At 39.1% G+C, this 21,173-nt stretch overlaps 1 protein-coding gene and 1 pseudogene across 4 annotated transcripts in view; both read left to right on the top strand.

The window, feature by feature from the left end:
• The window catches only part of MSRA (methionine sulfoxide reductase A), a 525,135-nt gene that overhangs the window by 443,825 nt on the left and 60,137 nt on the right, over positions 1-21,173 (top strand). The window lies entirely within an intron of this gene.
• Positions 6,222-12,003, top strand: LOC123847695 (decreased expression in renal and prostate cancer protein-like; annotated as a pseudogene).

Here is a 21,173-nt window from a genome sequence, read left to right as displayed (position 1 = left end):
TCTTGTGGATCGTTATTTTGCAGTCTCAGAAGAATCATGTAGGTAAGGCCAATTTTTCATTATGCAAAGACAAAGACACACTATTACATTGAATAGGCACAGTGCCTAGGGCCTACAATACTTTAAGAGGGCTCACAAAAATGTTTTAACTTCTTTTATGATCAGAAGAAAAAATTCCAAGGACAATGTTTTAATCTATACTAACATTTTTATCTTTATACCGATGTACTTATAAAATATGTGGATATATGGAGAAAGTGCCTCAGGAAAGGAAAAATGCCCACAAAATCATAAGTGGCCTTGCATGTAGATAGGAGAGCACATCTTGGTTAAAGCTGGTAGTAAAGATTATCTCTCAACAAGTGGTAATTGAAACCATGTAATTTGGTGAACTCCCTGATGGACTGGTTTCCTGGGAAACAAGCAGAGAGCAAAGCCTGAGCCCTGGGTTTGGCCCAGCAGATCAGCAAGAAGACCAGAGTGGATAGAAGAGAAGAGAAGGGCAGTGAGAGAGGCTGTGTGGGGTGGGGTAGAGAGCAAGGCCTTTAAATCCAGGGCTAGTTCACTTACATTTCTCGGTTTGAGTTTACTTGTCTCTAAAAAGGAGTTAGTGCTTCTGCCTACAGGGGTCTGTGAGAATTCAAGGAGAGATCTGTGAAAATTTTGTGTAAAGGACAACACTCTGCAGGTGTTTGCTTTTGGAGAAACCAGAGGCTCTATGTAATGGAAACCAAGATTACAGAGGGGTGGATGGTACTAGAGTCACCAAATGATACAACTGGGAGAGGCCTTTGGAGCCACTTAATCCAACTTTCACACAGGAAGAAGCCCAGGAGTCAAAGATATAAGAGACATTGAAGTGAAAGAGACCAAAGGACAGGGACTCACCTGCTACAGAAAGAGTCTGGGAAGTACGGTTTCTAAGATGTCGGTCACTATAAGCCTGAGAGAGTTTAGGAGGGCCAGCATGGTGCTGAGTATCAAAACCAGTCTCTGGGGCACATAATTAAATGTGGATGACAAGATAGTACTTCCCCATTTTGTTGTTAGGATAATAAAATGATGTAACACCTGCAAAATGCGTAGTTCTCAGAATTTGCTAGCTTACAAAGACAACTTTCTCAAAATATACTTAGAATGATTGACTGCTCAATCTTATTTCTGACCCCTATTAGGGAACTGACTAATTTGATTCAACCTGTTCTGGCCTTGATCAGTTTTCTTGTTTTGTCATGATAGGCCTATTGGGTTTCAGGACCATCAGTCTCCCTTATTCTAGCTCAGAAGGTGATTGAAGTCTCAGGAGTCCATGTGAGTGCTTTGGGAAAAAAAAATGCATTAAGGGAACAAGCTTAATATTGAGACTAGTTCTAAATTCTTGGAAGACTTTAGTTCCTCACTCATAACAGAATCAGTCAGAAAGTAATCAATTCCTGTATGAAGGCACAAGCCCAGGAACTACCTTACCCCCTCTGTTCCAGATGGAATTAATGAAACGGGAGTTGAGTCTCTGTCATCTTGTGTTCAAATACCCTAGCTGTCTGGTAACAAAAAAGAATCAGGGCATTGCTCAAACACAGAAGTAGAAAAAGAAACAGGCTAAAATCCATAGGGAAAACTTTCTATTTCTTAATTTTTCTCCTGTCCCAAATAGCTCTGCTATCCTCCCCCCAATTTGTGTTTGTGTTAGATTTCTTTCTCTTGCAGTAGAAGCCACCAGACTGACAGTCCCTAAACTAGGTCAAAGGAGTGGTGATGAATTGACACAGGCCCTCAGGCTATGTCATGCCTTGTCCTCATACCCTCTCAGTTCCCTGACCTGCTTTTCATGGCATCTTAGGGTGGTTTCTGTTTCCCAGAACCACAGGAACTTGGGGAATCCTCTGTTCAGCTCCAGGACCCTCAACTTGCAGATTTTCAGCCATGTTAGATGGAAGGATGGAGTAGGTAGATCTTGACTGTCCTTAGCCTTTTTGCCTTTCCCTGATCTTGAGTCCTCTCATTTTCATTCCACTCTAGCGCTGATGAAATCATTTCAGAGGACAATTATCCATTTTTCATGGCAGCCAGAAAACCACACTTCTCTTCTATGACTTCCATTGTACTGGGCCTGTTTCAAACAGACAGATAAGATCCAAATCAGGGATCCGCTATGTGCAGTTGTGACAGCATTGGTGTAGTGAGTAAAATATAGGTTTTAGAGTCAAACAAACCTTATTTCAAATTCCAGGAAACTGAGATTGAGAGAAGTGAATGACTTGCCCAATATAACCAGGTAAGAGGCAGAGTCCAATGTCAAACTGCAACTTAAAATTCCTACTCCAATCCACCTTTTGCTACCTCACTTAAAATTTGCATTACCCCTGAATACTTCCCCCCTTCCTTGATAATCTCTGTTAAGAATCTAGGGCCACATTTTTCCTTTTCCTCAAGATAAAGAGAATAGCTATGACATGCTTATGACTAATATTTGAGAGGAAAAACATATCATGCTGAAGATTCCCATCAGCAGCATTGAAACAACAATCCTGGTAGGTGTTGTGGCCTGGGGTGGGGTGGGGATTTTCCTTTCCAGTGGCATTAAAACAAAAACAAAACCAATTCTGGGTAGTATGCAATAAGTTATAGTAGACCAGTACTCCCATAGTATCAACAGAAGAGCAAAAGCCTAGAATTTTTTTTTTTTTTTTTAAGAATCACAGCATAGGAAAACTGTGAGAGCCATGAGGACTAAATAAATGAAAATTCCAGAGAACCAGTACTGTTATGAAACAAGCTGATGTCCCTCCTCTTCTCTGGGGCCATTTGCCAACACTGATTATAAGCTAAGAATCAGACTTGGACCAAAAAGAGACCATCCACAGGAGCAGAGGAAACCAGTGAAGTTTTAGTAGTCGTGTGGGTCTGCAGGAGAGATGAGAAACTTGAGAGGCCCCAAGTGCACAATTGCAAGCTGAGTGCATGACTAAAAAGCTAAACCAATAACTTCTTAAAAGCCAGAGAGGAATATCTTCAGTCTCCAAAGATCCACCACTTGAAGGAATCTGCCTCAAGATTACCACCCATGTCCTCCTTAGGACAGGTACCAGGTTGAAGCTGTGTGGGCTGAGGCTGGAGATCTAGGCTGGAAACCCCAGATCTCCTGCAGACTTTCAAAGCTGAGAAGTTTGAGACCTGCCAGGCTCTCAATCAGAAAATAAGGATTGCTGAAGAGAAATACTGATTCTATATGAGGTTTGACTGCAGAAACAGCTGTAACCTACTTAAGTCCTTGGTTGTATTGAGATGGTCAGCCCTTTAATATATCTGCCCAAGAGAGAGCAGGGGGATCCCTCTAATGTGGAAGACAACAGTAAGTGGAACCTCTCTTCTTTTTCTTTTTCTAAATACACTATGTTGAGTATTTGAATTGATTAAAATTAATTAAATTTAAAAATTAACCATTGAAAGAAGCAAGAAAATATAACTCCATAATCTAGACATTAACTTTACCAGTATGGAAAAGAAAGCTAACTATATGCTACTTACATATAAGAGCACAGAAATGTTGAAAGAAAAATAATACAGAAGAAACTGTAAAAACACTAACCAAAAGATGACTGGTGAAGTTATACTAATATCAAAGTAGATGTTAAGACATGAAGAGAGACAGAATCACATAGGATTCACATATTGGAGGTAGCAGACAGGGGGCTTTAGATTAACCATAATTAATATGTTAAATAAAATGGAGACAAGGTAGACAGAATAAATGAAAAGATTCAGAACTAAGAAATGTAAACTATAAAGAGCCAGTGGATTTTGTGGAAGTAAAAAAATACAATATCTGAAATTAATAATTAAATGGGTGGTTTCAATGCAGATTAGACATAGCCAAACCCAGAATTAGTTAACTAGAAGACAAGTCAAGTGCCAAGAGGAAAAAAGGAAACATGCACAGCACAGGAGACATGTGGGACACATTTATAGTGCCTATTATATCTATAATTATAGTTGCAGAAGGAGAAGAAAGAAAAAGGAATGAGACAAAATCAATATTCAAAAAATATCGAATGAGCATTTGTTAAAACTTATGAATATCAATCTCCATATTCAAGAAGGTCAGAGAACCTCAAGCAAGAGAAACACAAAGAAAATCACAACCAGACATATCATAGTAAAACTGCTGGAAACCAAAGACAGTGAAAATCTTTAAAGCAGTCAGAAGGAAAAAAAGGCACATTATCTACTAGGAAACAACAATAAAAATGACAGCTGACTTCTCAAACAAATAGTGAAACACAGAATGTAATGTACTGGCATCTTTAGAGTGATGAAAGAAACAGCCTAGAAGCCTAGCCTAGTAAAATATCCTTCTAGAATTATGGTGAAATAAAGTTTTGGTTTTTTTTTAAGATTTTATTTATTTATTTGAGAGAGAGAGAATGAGAGAGAGCACATGAGAGGGGGGAGGGTCAGAGGGAGAAGCAGACTCCCTGCCGAGCAGGGAGCCTGATGTGGGACTCGATCCAGGGACTCCAGGATCATGACCTGAGCCGAAGGCAGTCGCTTCCAACTGAGCCACCCAGGCGCCCTGAAATAAAGTTTTTGAACCAAATGGAAACCAAGGGAATTTGTTGGCAACAGGCATGTGTGAAAATAATGAAAGAGTTCTTTGGTGGCACCTGGATGGCTCAGTCGTTAAGCGTCTGCCTTTGGCTCACGTCATGATCCCAGGGTCCTGGTATCAAACCCCACATTGGGCTCCCTGCTCAGCAGGAAGCCTGCTTCTTTCTCCCTCTCCCACTCCCCCTGCTTGTGTTCCCTCTCTTGCTGTGTCTCTCTCTGTCAAATAAATAAAATCTTTTTTTTTTTAAGAGTTCTTTGGCAGAAGAAAAATGATCTTGCATGGAAATATAAAATATAAGATGTAAAGAAAAGAAACAGAAAGAGTAAATGTGTGGATAAATATAAATAAATATATATTTATATATACAAAGCAACAACTGTAATGTCTTTTGGAATTTAAAAATATATATGGAACTAAAATGCATAACAATGATAACTTGAAGGTGGGTGTTGATAAATAGAAATCAAAGATTCTAAGCTTCCACCAGTTTCAAGGAAGTGGTAAGGTAATGCATTTTAGCATTTTATTAGACTGAAATAAGTTAGGGATGCTTGTTTTGTCTCTAAAAAAATTGTAAAATGAAATAACTAACGAGCTAATAGATGGAAAACATGGATTAATAAAAATTACTTGACAAATCTAAAAGAAGACAAGAAAGGACAAAAAGAAAGGAACAAAAAAATATATGGGTCAAGTAGAAAACCTATAGTAAATTTGTATATAAACCATACTATATCCATAATTACTGATACTTAGCAGAGGATTGTCAGACTGGATGAAAAGAAACCCAACTTTATCTTCCTCACAAGAGTCACATTTAAAATAGAAGAACACAGAAAGGTTGAAAGTAAAGGATTAAAAATACATATACCATGTGAACACTAATAAAAAAACCTGATATAGCTATACAAATATTAAAGGATCCTTTAAATCAAGAAGCATTACTAGAAATAGTTTTTATTTCATGATAATAAAGGGACTATCTGATAGGAAGATATAATACAAAATCTGTATGATCATAATAACATAGATTCAAAATATATAAAACAAAACATTTCAGAAAAAAAAGGCAATTCTAAAATCATAGTTGGGAGCTGACTGGGGGCCAAGATGGCAATGTAAGAGGACCGTAAGCTCTGGCATCACAATTCCAGACTTCAAGCTCTATTACAAAGCTGTCATCGTCAAGACAGTATGGTACTGGCACAAAAATGGACACATAGATCAATGGAACAGAATAGAGAGCCCAGAAATCGACCCTCAGCTCTAGGGTCAACTAATCTTCAACAAAGCAGGAAAGAATGTCCATTGGAAAAAAGACAGTCTCTTCAACAAATGGTGTTGGGAAAACTGGACAGCCACATGCCGAAGAATGAAACTGGACCATTTCCTTACACCACACACAAAAATAGACTCCAAATGGTGGAAAGACCTCAATGTGACAGGAGTCCATCAAAATCCTAAAGGAGAACACAGGCAGCAACCTCTTCGACCTCAGCCGCAGCAACCTCTTCCTAGAAACATCGCCAAAGGGAAGCAAGGGCAAAAATGAACTATTGGGACTTCATCAAGATAAAAAGCTTTCCGTTGCTTTTTTAAAGATGGAAAGCTCATGGTGCAAATTGTTATTTCCACTGCTGGGGTTAGAGGCCTTGCAGTGTGGGTGCTTATGGAGCTACGGGGGGAGATCGAGGCTTGCTACAGCACTGGATTAGCAGGAAACCTCCTGGGAGACCTACATTACAGTCCTGTGCTGTTTGTGGGGCATCATATCCTGTATGGAAAAATCATCCATCTGGAGAAACCTGTTGTTGTTGTTGTCAAACACACTCCTGGGCAGCAGGACTACGATGGGCTTAGCTGCAAGACTGATACCTGGTACCTGGTGATAGCACTCATCAAAAACAAGATCCTTTTCTTTCTTTCTTTTTTAAGATTTTATTTATATATTTGAGAGAGAGTGAGTGGGAGGAAGAGGGAGAGAGAATCTGAAGCAGACTCTGTGCTGAGCACAGAGCCTGATGGGGGTGGGGCTTGACACAGGCTCGATCCCACGACCTCGAGATCATGACCTGATCTGAAACCAAGAATTGGTTGCTTAACCAACTGAGCCACCCAGGCACCCAGCAAGATCATTTTCAAAACTAACCCCAAGTGCATTATCACCAACATCCCTAAGAAAGTATGAAAGAACCCTGGATTTTCCCTAGAGAGCAGCTAACTCCTTGGACTAGTGCTCATTTGCCACCTTGAGGTCAGCTGGGTGGTTCCCTGGGACAGCAGGGGGGTCCTGTTATGAACACAGGCCACCCACTGGGCATGAACTCTGACCCCTTCCTTATGGCAACCAGTTCCCTTGGTGGAAATCTGGCCTCATTTCCAAGGAACCCATTGCCTCTTCCAACTTCATCAGGTTCATTGGCTACAAATCCATCACCTTTCCCAGCTGGTGCTTGTGACCCAGGCGTGGCTTCTTCTCCAAGAGCGCAGGTGCAGTTTCTTTCCCAAGGCCTAGTGACCTCGTGGGCCCGGCCTAGAGCCATCTCTAAACCCTAAAGCAGGGGCTCTTCCAGGTATAGGGCCTCTGTCCAATCCAAGGTTAGGGAGTCTCCCAGGGTCAGGTCCTATATCCAACCCAAGGGCAGGTGGTCTCCTGGGAATGGGTCCTGACCCCAGAAGTGGTGGCCCCATGGGCCCTGGATCAGGCCCAACCTGACAGCAGGTGTGCTGTTGACTTCTGGGAATAGTTATCCTAGTCCTAAGCCCATTGGCCTGGGACCAAGACCAAGTCCCAATCTGAGATCAGGCTTCGTAGGTACAAATCCTGCTCTGAGGTTAGGTATGTTTCCAGGCCTGGGCCTTGGACCAAACCCAAGAGGAAGTAGCCTGGGCCCAGGCCTTGGGCCTAACCCAAGGGCAGTTGGGCCCAGGCCCTAATCTGGATACCAGAGCAGGTGGCCTCGTGGGCACAGGATCTGGCCTTAACTTAAGAATGGCTGGATCTCGAGGCCTAGATCTTGCCCCTATTCTAAGAGCAGCAGGTCTTTCAGGAGCAAATTCAGCTGCTTCCTCAAAGGCTTCTGGAAACAGGATGGCACAAGCCCATCCTCCATGGCAAGAGTACCTGACTCCACAGTCCCAAACTTGTGTCCTGGCTCTCAGGGAAGTGGCCTTCCGGGGGCCAAATCTATCTCCTATGTCCAGGGCCCTGGTCCCCATAACCCTAATTCAGTTCATTTTTCAAGGCCAGCTGGGCCCATGGGAGTAAATATTAATCCCTTTCCAAGGGGACAGGTTCAGGGGGGCTAAATCCAGCTGCCTTCTCTCAGTCTTCTGGCACATTGGCTTCAAATCCAGTTACTTTCCAGAGGTCTGCTGACTTCCAGGGCTAAAGTCTAGCAATTTTCCCAAGAACCTCTGGGCCACTAGGTCCCAACCCAGCTAACTTCCCAAGGGCCAGTGGCTTGCAGGGTCCAAGTTCTGCTGCTTTTCCAAGGTCTACTGGCCCATTAGGTTCTGGTCAGGTTACTTTCCCCAGGTCAGCTTCTGGGCCCCTGGGCCCTTATCCAGCAGATTCTTTGGGTATTAACGCAGCTCCTTTTGCAAGACCAATTGGCACCCTGGGTCTAAACCCAGCTTCCTTTCCAAGGATGAATGGCCCCTATAAGTAAGACTTTGGTCCCATTTCCTAGAGTAGGGAGGCTCCCTGGCATAAACCCTACTGCTTTCCCCAGACCAGGGGGTTCAATGGCTGCAATGTACCCAAATGGAATGTTACCTCCTTAAACACCATTTTCTTTCTAAGACCACTTTGGTTTCCAAGCACTGTGGTTCTGATCAGGAGCTGTGTTTTAGGTAAAAGGGTAGCTATGGAGCTACAGTCTGAAGTACATAGCTGGGGCTCAAATTCAAATGAAGCATCTTTTTCCTCTACTTCTTTCTTGACTGAAAGTGAAATGTTATTTGTGGGAGATGAGCTACGGTAGGTGGGAATGATCCTGACTTGAGAGAAAGGATCTCCAGCCCTCCAGAAGCCTGCTGTTCTTTTGTCCCACAGATTTCTGCCTCTTGTTTATGACTACTTTCTTGAATTGTTCTTGTGGACTTTTCCTCAGGGATATGTTGACCTGCAGGTCCCAATTCATATGTAGTCCCCTGCTCACCACTGGAGATTCAGTTCACTGCTCTCTAGAAATGTTGCATTGGTGAACAGACCATGTTTCAACATCTCTGACCTGAGCAACTTTAGATCTGGTCATCCTCTACTGCCATACCTTTCCCTGGGGGCTTGAATACAGAACAGGGAAGTGGACAACCACTTCAAAGACCCACCAAATACAATTTCTGCTTGATTGACTGGGCCTGCAGATTCCTTTTCCTTACAGGAGGCCAGAATCAAGGCTCCACTGCTCATCTAACTCCCTCTCCACTAGTACTCCCAATCAAAGAACCTCAAAATTTAAGCTGACATGAATAGGAATGTGGGAATTGGGGTGGGGTGGGGAGAGGGAGGGGAAAAATCTCTGCTTTGTTCAGCCTAACATGAAAGGATGGTTTGTGTTTTTCCTTCATTGTATCTTTTCTTACTCTTTCTTTAATAAATGGGATGAGGGGGGAAAATGTGTAATCAATATCCTTGATGAACATAAATGAAAAAATTCTCAACAAAATATTAGGAAACAGAATTTAAGAACCCATGAAAAGAATTATGCACCATGACCAAGTGGTATTTATGCCTAGGATGCAAGGACAATTCAACATATGCAAATCAATAAATGTGATATATAACATTAATAGAATTAAAGATAAAAATCATGTGATTATCTCAATAGATGCAGAGAAAGCATTTGACCAAATGCAACATCCTTTCATGATAAAAATCCTTATCAGATTGGGTATAGAAGGAATATACCTCAACATACAACAAACCCACAGATAACATTATACTCAAGGAGAAAAATTAAAGTTTTACCTCCAAGATTAGGAAAAAGACAAGGGTGCTTACTGTCACTACACTTATTGAACATAGTACTGGTAGTCTTAGCTACAGCAACCAAGCAAAACAAATAAATAAAAGGCATCCAAACTGGAGAGAAAGAAGTAAATTTTGGCATTATTTGCAGATTTGATCTTATATATTGAAAATCCCAAGACTCAACCAAAAAAAACCATTGGATCTAATCAATGAAATCAATAAAGTTTCAGGATGTAAAATCAGTAAACAGAAGTCAGTTTCATTTCTATATACTCACAATGAAACATCTCAAAAAGATATTTTAAAATTATCCTATTTACAATAGCATTGATAACAATAAAATACCTAGGAATAAATTTAACCAAGATGATGAAAGATCTGTATAATGAAAACTGCAAGACTTTGTTCAAAGAAATCAAAGACACAAACAAATGGAAGGACATCACATGTCCATGGATTAGAGAGAGAGAGTGTGTGTGTGAGCAGGAGGAGGGGCAGAGGAAGAGGGAGAGAAGCAGACTCTTTGCTGAGCACAGAGCCCTACCTGAGGCTTGACCTCACTACCCTGAGATTGTGATCTGAGCCAAAATCAAGAGTTGGATGCATGGGATGCCTGGGTGGCTCAGTCAGTTAAGTGTCTGTCTTCAGCTCAGGTCATGATCTCAGGGTCCTTGGATTGAGCACAGCGTTGGGGTCCCCACTCAGTGGGGAGTCTGCTCACCTCCCTCTCTCTCTCTCTGCCCCTCCCCCACTCATGCTCGCTCTCTCTTTCTAAAATAAATAAATAAATCTTTAAAAAAAATATTCCATAGGAAACATACTCAGTGGTTAATATTAAAAACTTTTTTCATAACATCAGGAATAAGACAAGTTCTTTTTTAAAAAATTTTACCTATCTTTAAATTTTATTTATTTATTTATTTTTTAATTTTAAGTAGACTTTACACCCAATGTGGGACTCAAACTCATGACCCTGAGATTGAGTTGGATGCTCTGCCAACTGAGCCAGTCAGGTGCTGCAGTAATAAGACAAGTTCTATGTATCTTTATCACTACTTCTATCCAACATTGTATTGGAGGCCTAGCCAGTGCAATTAGGCAAGAAAAAAGAAATGTATGGCATAAGGATTGGAAAAGAATAACTAAAAACTGCTTTTATCCATGAATAACATGATTATGTAACTAGAGAATCTGAAAGAATCTAAATATATATATTTAGGATTAGTAAGTGAATTTAGCAAGGTCATTGTATACAAGTTTAATACACACACAAGAAAGTAAGTATTTCTATACACCAGAGACAAAAATGAAAGAAAATAAAAAAGTCCAGTTTATGACAGAGGAGGCACTCATATTTAGCAAAAAGGAATGGTCTTTTAAATAAGTAATGCAAGATTGGGTATTTGTGTGGAAAAATTATAACTAGACTTTTGCCTCACACTAAGCACAAAATTAATTCCAGATTGATTTCAGATTTAAATGTGAAAGATAAAATAATAAATATTTTGGAGGAAGATATAGGACAGCATTTTCATGACCTTGGAATAGGCAAAAGTTTTTAGTGGTCTCTGGGACAATAATTTACAAAAAATTGCTCTAGTAACATGGAAATTTATAGTCACTATGGAGAAGTCTCATCACGTATGACTATGAGAGAGAGAGAGAGAGTGTGTGTGTGTGCGCAAATGTCTTTATTATGTATGAGAGTTTTTCCATGGTTGTCAGTGCAGAGTGAAACCACTTTAGAAACTCTAGGATAAATTCAGCAGTCCAAAATGCTAAGAAGCCATACAATGCTCTTTTAAGAGTAGTGTATATAGTGTGGTGGTTACCAGGGACTGGGGAGGAATGGAGAGATGTTGGTCAAAGAGTACAAACTTCCAGTGAAAAGATGAATAAGTTCTGAGGATTTAATATATAATAACATGGTGCTTATAGTCAATAATACTGTATTATATACTTGGAAGTTGCTAAGAGAATAAATACTAAATTCTCACCACAAAAAAATAAATGGTAATTATGTGACATGATGGAAGTGTTGGCTAAAGCTATGGTGGTAATCATTTTGCAGTATATAAGTATCAAATCAACCCTTTTTACACTGTAAACTTACACAATGTTATATGTCAATTATATCTCAATAAAGCAGGAGGAAACAAAAGGGTAGTGTATAATCCTAAAGACTTTATTTTATTTTATTGCTTTCATTTTATAAACACCCTGAAGAACGTGTCTGATCTTCTAGGTTAAGAACTTGAACCTCTCAATAACCTCACCAGCATTAATATTCTAAGTCAAAAGTCATAATAGACTATAACTATAACAAGGTCATAGTGCAAATAAATCAACTAGCACTGAAATTATGTCTTGTCTAGTTCTTTCCTGAGAAGTCATGTAGCCTTGCCTGTCAACTAACAAATGTTTATTGAATGCCTAGCTGCACCTAGACATGCCTTAGATACTTGGGTGGAATAGGGAAGAATGTGGAATAGGGAAGAATAAGATCTTACCTTAAAGAACCCTTACTTTTTTTTGAGAGAGAGGGAGAGATAGAGAGAGAGAGAGCACACACATGCATGTGAGTGGGGGGAGGGGTAGAGAGAGAGAGAAAATCTTAAGCAGGCTCCATAATCAATGCAGAGCTGACGCAGAGCTCCATCTCACAACCCTGAGATCATGACCTAAGCCAAAATCAAGAGTCAGATGCTTAACTGACTGAGCCACCCAGGCACCCCAAAAACTGTTACTTTCAAGGAAGGTTTGGGTGTAAAAACATTGTACAAGTTAACAAAAAAAATGGTCAGGATAATATGGTAGGGAGTGACTGGGGGCTATGAGGGAAAGGTTGGGTCATGATGTCTGATGCAGACAGAGTGGTTAAAAGGTAAGAGATGTTGGGGATTTTGATTAGTTTGTAGCAGTGGGAATGGTGAAATGTAGTTGGATCCTGCATATAATTTGACTGCAGTGCTGATAAGACTTGCCAATAGTGCACATATGGGGAGAGATAAAAGTGAGTGATCAATGATAGATTATAGAAATTTTCATCTGGGGGCGCCTGGGTGGCTCAGTTGGTTAAGCGACTGCCTTCGGCTCAGGTCATGATCCTGGAGTCCCGGGATCGAGTCCCATATCGGGCTCCTTGCTCAGCAGGGGGTCTGCTTCTCCCTCTGACCCTCCCCCCTCTCATGTGCTCTCTCTCAAATAAATAAATAAAATCTTTAAAAAAAAAAGAAAATAAAAAATTTTCATCTGGGCAACTGGATGGATGGTAATGCCATTCCTGCATTGTGGAAGGCTTGTACTGAGGAGGAAGATTTGGGATGGAGTGGATAAATTAATAGTTGAATTTTGTCACTTTGATTTGAGATGCCTCATAGACATCCTAGTAGAAATGTTGGTTAGAGTGGTTGGATATATGGATCTGGAGCTTAGAGGAGAAGCTCAGGAAAGATAAATTTAATAGACATACACATAGAGATGGTATTTGAAGCAGTCACACTGGATGAGATCATCTGGGGAGAAACTGAGGACTGAGGATTGAGCCCTGGGGGGTGCTTCAACATTTAGATGTCTGGGTAAAGATAATGAATCAGGAAAGAAATTGAGAACGATTCCTGAGGCAGGTGCAGAAGTGTTTTTGCAGTGAACATTAGATTTCTCTGGGCAAGTATATTCTCCCAGTGAAAACAAAGCAAAGAAACATGGCCTGGATTGCACCATGATTCAGGTGTAAAGTTCCAACTGCCTCACTTCACTCTGCCTACAGAAGAACTGACATACAGTTTCTTTAGATGAATGTGTTGTTGGTAAGTATCAAGAAGATATCATTATTAGTTTATCTTCAGATTAAAGGTCTTTAAGAAGTTAAATTACGGACCCAAGGTCACATGGCTTGCAAGTAACACACTCAGAGCCAGAACATGAACCCAGGACTTCTGACTAAATTATACCCTGCACCAGATTCCCTGCCAGGTAGGCCAGAGCAGGTTTTCCATGCTCAAACCACACTGGCTGCAAACTTGATTTCTCTCTCTCCATTCACACTTCTCTCATTCTCATTTCTGAAAGTATTCCTTCAACTAAAAGTCAGAAGCCAATGATGAGAATCTTCAGGAAATAAAAGTTTCTTAGATAGCACCAATGGAGGAAGCCAACTGGATTCAAAAAACTGACAGGAGACCTCCCTGGCTCAAACCATCTGCTCTGATGTCATCCCATGTTCTGGCTTGATGGTCATTTGGGGAAAATCTGCACTCTGAAATAATCTAATTATAGAGAGGCCTGGAATCCACCAGGAGGGAAGCTTTTATATTCCCCATGGTAGGTCTTAGGAGGTTCTGTGACTCTTCTGTCTCATAATACTGGTGCATCCATGACCTCACTTCCTGCTTAAAAGCCCCAAATATTTGGGCTCCATGGAAAGTCACAATCATGGCTCTCTAATTTTATGGGACAGAGCACAAATTTAATGTAATTTTAATGAAAGGTAATCACTAAGTGTATATAACAATATATATATATAACAATAACAATTCTTCATAAGAATTTTAGCTTTAAAATTTTTTAACCACTTTATTAAGGTATGACTGACATACCTTAATATCCACCTATTACAAGTGTAATTCAATGATTTTTTACTTTAGTAAGTTTATAGTTGTGCAGCCATCACCAAAATATGGCTTTCATTTCATCATCCCAAAAAGCTTCATTGTGCTCCTTCGCAGTTAATCAATGCTCCCACCTCAGCCTCTTACCTACTTTTTGTCTCAATTTGCCTTTTGTGAATATTTCATATAAATTGACTTATAAAAAAAATTGGTAGTGTTATGTGTCTGGCTTCTCTCAGCATAATGATTTTGATGTTCATCTATGTCATAGAATGTATCAAAGATTCATTCCATTATGTTGCTACATAGTATTCCATTGTATGGATATACCACATTTTGTTTACCCATTTACTAGCTGATGAAAATCTGGGTAATTTCCAGTTTGGGACTCTAACGAAAAATGGTGCTGAGAATATTTATGTACATATCTTTGTGTGAACAAAGGTTTTCATTTTTCTTGGATAGATTCTTAGGAGAACTTCTGAGTTGTATGATATGTCTTTAACATTTTAAGAAACACCAAAGCATTTTACAGTGGCCATACTGTTTTACATTACCACTAGCAAGGTAGGAGAGTTCTAGTTTCTCCACTTCCTTGCCAATATTTGTTACTATCTTTTTTTAAATTAATTAATTAATTAATTAATTTATTTATTTATTTATTATTTTTTAAAAGATTTTATTTATTTATTTGAGAGAGAGAGAATGAGAGAGAGCACACGAGAGGGGGGAGGGTCAGAGGGAGAAGCAGACTCCCTGCCGAGCAGAGAGCCTGATGCGGGATTCGATCCAGGGACTCCAGGATCATGACCTGAGCTGAAGGCAGTCGCTTAACCAACTGAGCCACCCAGGCGCCCTTTTTTTTTTTTTTTTTTAATTGTAGCCATTCTGGTAGGTGTATAGTGATATCTCATTATGGTTTTAATTTGTATTTTCCTATTAACTAGTGATGTGGAGCAAATTTTCATATGCTTATTAGCCATTCATTTATCTTCTATAATGAAATGTCTATTCAAATAATTTGTCAGTTTTTTCTCTCAAATTATTGTTTACCTTCTTATTGAGTTGAAGAGCTTTTTATATTTTCTGGATACAAGTTTTTTATCAGATATGTAATTCATAGAATTTTATCTCAGTCTGTGGCTTAAGTTTTCATTTTCTTAGTGGTAACTTTTGAAACACAAAAGTTTTTAATTTTTTTAAAAGATTTTATTTATTTATTTGACAGAGAGAGAGACAGCGAGAGAGGGAACACAAGCAGGGGGAGTGGGAGAGGGAGAAGCAGGCTTCCCGCTGAGCAGGAGCCCAATGCAGGACTTGATCCCAGGACCCTGGGACCATGACCTGAGCTGAAGGCAGACACTTAATGACTGAGCCACACAGGCACCCCCAAAAGTTTTTATTTTGATGAAATTCAATTTATCAGTTTTTTAATGTTTTATACTTTTGGCAGTGTATCTAGTAACTTTTTGCCTAACCTAAGATTATGAAGACTTTTTGCTGTTTTAGAAGTTATGTAGGTTTAGCTTTCACCTTTAGGCCTACGAATCATTTTGAGTTAATTTTTATTTATGGTTTGTGTTAAAGGTCTAAGTTAATTTTTTTTGTTTTTATTTTTTGCATATGGCTATTCAATTGTCTGAGGACCATTCATTGAAAAGACTGCCTCTGCTTTATTGAATTATCCACAATCTTTGTCAAAAATTAATTGACCATAAATATCGGAATTCCTTTTTTTTAATTTAAATTCAATTAGCCAACAGATAGCACATCATTGGTTTTTGATGTAGCATTCAGTGATTCATTAGTTGCATATAACACCCAGTGCTCATCACATCACATGCCTTCCTTAATGTCCATCACCTGGTTACCCCATCCCCCCAGCCACCTCCCTTTCTGCAACCTCAATTTTTTTCCCAGAGCCAAGAGTCTCTCATGGTTTGTCTCCCTCTCTGATTTCTTCCCATTCAGTTTTCCCTCCCTTCCCCTATAGTTTTCTGTGCTATTCCTTATATTCCATGTATGAGTGAAACCATATGATAATTGTCTTTCTCTGATTGACTTATTTCACTTAGCATAATACCACCCAGTTCCAACCATGTCAATATAAGTGATAGGTATTCATCCTTTCTGATGGCTGAGTAATATTCCATTGTATATATGAACCACATCTTTTTTATCCATTCATCTGTTGAAGGACAACTTGGCTCCTTCCACAGTTTGGCTATTGTGGGCATTGCTACTGTGAATATTGGGGTGCATGTGCCCCTTTAAAATACCTCTCTCAGACCTATAAAAATCAAGTGGACAAAAAAATAAGTAAGGATTTAGAAGAACAAACAACATAATCAATAAGCTAGACCACATAAATATATACTAAAACCCTGAATCCAAAGAGTAGGAAAATTAACCTTTTCAAGTGCACATTGAACATTAACAAAATTTAACATATTGGGGCCATAATGAAAACCTCAATAAACTAAAAAAAATTGGAAATAATAAACACAACATTGCCCAATTACAAAGCTAGAAATCAGTAACAGATTAAATGATAAAACCAAAGCCTTTTAAAAAAAATCTGTGAATTTTAAAACATGTTATTAAAGCACCATTGGATGAAAATGGAAATACAGATCCAAATTGTGGAATGTCTTTAAAATATCCATAATAAAAACAAAAATCCCAAGATAGATAATCCTTTATCTGCTTTGAGCTTACAATGTGTCATATGAGGCAGTAATCCCTGCTATCTAAATTGCAATTATACACCAGCACTATTGTGTCCATCACTTTGGTATTTTGTGTTGCTTCTATTACACCAATGACTACATTGTCCCTAATCTCAAGACCAATTGTCCTTCTCTACCTGTGTGTTAGGGTTGAACAAGAGTGATGATTCACATGGGGTCAGCAGTCCCTGTACTGGCACCAACTTGGTTTCAGCTATGCCCACAGCCTGGTTAAGCACGCAAAGACTGGACAGCAAGTGAAGAGGCCAGGGTTCTGCTTTCTTTCATCTCTGTCATTAATCAGGCTCATGACCTTGAGATTGTACAGGAGGTTCTATTTTTAAGTTCCCTTTGTGATCATCCAATTATGCAACCATAGCAATTGACATTTTAAAAATATGGTTCATTGTGTGTGTGTGTGTATCACATCTTCTTTATCTATTCATCTATGGATGGACACTTGGGTTGCTTCTATATCTTGGCTATTGTAAATAGTGCTGCAATAAATATAGAAGTGTATCTATCTTTTTGAATTAATATTTTCATTTTCTTTGGGTGAATACCCAGTGGTGGAATTACTGGATTATATAGTATTTCTGTTTTTGGCTTTCTGAGGAAACTCCATGCTGTTTTCCATGGCTGTGCTAATTTGCATTCCCACCAATAATGCACAGGGATTCCTTTTTCTCTACATCCTCATCAACACTTGCTATTGCTTTTTTTTTTTTTTTATACTAGTCATTCTGACATGTATAAGGTGGTGGGTACAACCACTTTAGAAAATTGTTTTTGCAGTATCTACCAAAGCAAAACAGATACATATCTATGACAAAATATTCAGTTTCTAACTACATACCTGACAGAAATGAGTTTGTTAATGAGAGACATTTACAAAAACATGCATTGCAGCATTCTTCACAATAGCCTAAGCCAAAATCATTAGAATAGATAAAATACAGTATGTTATATACCAGACTACTACACAGCAATGATAATATACATGATATTGCTACACATAACTATAGGGATTTATATAAACAAATGCTGAGCAAAAGAAGCCGAATCCAGTAAAGACTTTCATATAAAGTTCAAAAACAGACAAAACTGGTCTATCAAGTTAGAAGTCAGAAGAGTAACCACCTCCGGGAGTGGTTAGACACTGAAATAGGATAAAAGGGGATTTCTGGGGTGCTCGTAACAATTTGTTTCTTTATCTGGCTGATTATATGAATGTGTTTATCTGGTGAAAATATTTTTTCTTAATGTCAAAAAAAATATGGTTCTAAGGGACCTGAGCCTGCATTTTGGAATCTCCCTTAGCAGATGGCTTTTCTCCTGTTGGAAAGGGCAGAATTCAAGGCCAGCATTCAGGTGGAAATGGTATGCCACCTTGAAATATGTCATGCTTTCTAAGTTAGCTTTGCAATGGTTCAGAGGACCCCTTCAGAAGAATATTCTGATGTTTTTAACTTCACTGGAGCCAGAAGTATAAGCATCTTCTAGAAAGGCAGAGATGACTATCTATGAACCAGGAAGCAGAGGTACACTAAACACCAAATCTGCCAGCACCTTTACCTTGGAATTCCCAGCCTCCAGAACTGTGAGCAATAAATGTTTGTTGTTAAAGCTACCCACTCTATGGTATTTCTGTTATAGAGGTCTGAACTAATTATGACAAATCTATTACCTAAACAAAAACTAGAATGTAATATCTAACTGTATGATTGCTACCATCACCATCTTCAACCCCCGTCCCATGATAAACATCATCCTGGTTCCTATATTCATGATTCCTTTACCCTTGATATCCTTTTCATATGATTTAATTAGTATATGTACTCTTTTTCTTAATAATTTGCAGAAATTTTAAATAAATTCTCAGATTCATTACTTTGTTTGTTATAGGTGTTGCAAATATTTCTCCCCCTGTTGGAACTGTGCCTTCTGATTAACAGAAATTCTTAATTTTATGTTATAGTTAGTATTATAAATCCATATACAGCTCCCCAGTTCTGCAGTGTTTACAGTGTGGTGTAGCAGAACAAAGTGAGGAAATTCTATAGCACTCCACTAGTATTCACAGCTCAGGATGTTAGGGACTGGTGGCCTGGGAAACTGGGAAGGACAAAGAACCCCCTTTACAGCCTCCTTACCTCCAGGAAGCTGGCCGGAGCGGCAAAGTATCATGATATGGTGTCTTTCTTTCACTTCTGAAAGAGCTATTTAAGTGACAGGGACACATGTAGGAACACATAAATTTTGTGGATGCTGTTGGAACTATATATGTGGGAAAATATATGGTGTCTCAGAAATGAAAAGAAGACTTTTTTCCCTCCCTTCCCCTATGATCCTCTGTCTTGTTACTCAAATTCCTCATATCAGTGAGATCATATGGTAATTGTCTTTCTTTGATTGACTTATTTCAATTAGCTTAATACCCTCTCTCCACCCCTTCGCTTTCAGTCTGGAGGTGCCTTTAGGTCTAAAGTGAGTCTCTTGTAGACAGCATATGGATGGTTCTTGCTTTTTTATCCAATCTGATAACTTGGGCATTTAGCCCAGGCAATACAGTGGCACTAAATTCATATATTTCAATAGTTACTCTGAATGTAAATGGGCTAAATGTTCCTATCAAAAGACACAGGTTATCAGATTGGATAAAAAAGCAAGAACCATCCATATGCTGTCTACAAGAGACTGACTTTAGACCTAAAGACACCTCCAGACTGAAAGTGAGGGAGTGGAGAATGATTTACCATGCTAATGGACCTCAAAAGAAAGCTGGGGTAGCAATCCTCATATCAGACAAACTAGATTTTTAAAATTTTATTTATTTATTTATTTATTTATTTATTTATTTATTTGAGAGAGAGAGAGAGCACAGAGTGAGAGTGAGAGAGAGAAGCAGACTCTCTGCTGAGCAGAGAGCCTGATGTGGGGCTCGATCCCAGGACTCCACAATCATGCCCTGAGCCAAAGGCAGACACTTAACCAACTGAGTCACCCAGGCCTCCCTCAGACAAACTAGATTTTAAACAAAAGAGGTAGATGTAGAAGGATACTATATCATACTTAAAGGGTCTATCCAACAAGAAGATCTAACAATTGTAAATAGCTATGCCCCCAACATGGGAGCAGCCAATTACATAAACCAATTAATAACTAAAGTAAAGAAACATATTGATGATAATACATTAATATTAGAGGACTTCAACACCCCACTCACAGCAATGGACAGATCATCTAAGCATATCAACAAAGAAACAAGGGCTTTGACACACTGGACCAGATGGACTTCACAGATATATACAGAACATTCTATCCTAAAACAACAGAATACTCATTCTTGAATACACATGGAACTTTCTCCAGAATAGATCACATACTGGGTCACAAATCAGGTCTCAACTGATACCAAAAGATTGAGATTATTCCCTGCATATTTTCAGACCACAGTGCTTTGAAAACTGGAACTCAGTCAGAAGAAGAAATTCAGAAGGAACTCAAACACTTGGAGGTTAAAGAGTATCCTGCTAAAGAATGAATGGGTCAACCAGGAAATTAAAGAAAAGCTTAAGAAATTCATGGAAACTAATGAGAATGAAAACACATTGGTTCCGAACTTCTAAAGCAATGAAGACTAACAAGACTAAGATTCTGGAGAGAGGAGAAATATGCAGAAGTGAGTGAAGGATCTGCAGCCACTTTTTTCCTGAAGGCATTTGACCATTATGCAAGCAAGCTATGGGCTAAGAATCTGTGGGTTGCTTAGGTCTGAGGGGATGCTGTTGGAAAAGAAAGAAACTAGTGAACTTTTAGTGATCTCATGGTGCTGGAGTGACAAAATTAGATATTTGAGAAGCCTTAAACACATGGAAATTTCCCTATTCTAGATGTATGCTGAACTTTAAAGTTGTGTGGAATCAGTATAAAAAAAAGTGAAGCCAAGAACAAAGTGTTTTCACAGTTTTATGGTGCTGAAGAAACTAACCTGAGAGTTCAGAATCTTCAGGAAGAAGGAACCTGATGACTGCTGAATTTTCTCAATTGTAAACATTGTTGGGCTACACCATATGAATAAGGTGAACTAGAGTGGGACAGTCTTTTTTTTTTTTTTTTTTTACAATTTTATTTATTCATTTGAGAGGGAGGGAGTGACAGAGAGAACACAAGCAGGGGGAGCGGCAGAGGGAGAGGGAGAAGAAGGTTCCACACTAAGCAGGGATTCTGATGCGGGGCTTGATCCCAAG

The sequence above is a fragment of the Mirounga angustirostris genome, unplaced genomic scaffold (genome assembly GCF_029215605.1).
Source record: "Mirounga angustirostris isolate CCGP_5_RB_7025 unplaced genomic scaffold, mMirAng1.0.hap1 SCAF_2, whole genome shotgun sequence".
NCBI classification, from domain to species: domain Eukaryota; kingdom Metazoa; phylum Chordata; class Mammalia; order Carnivora; family Phocidae; genus Mirounga; species Mirounga angustirostris.
This window is presented reverse-complemented; position numbering and strand designations above follow the sequence as displayed.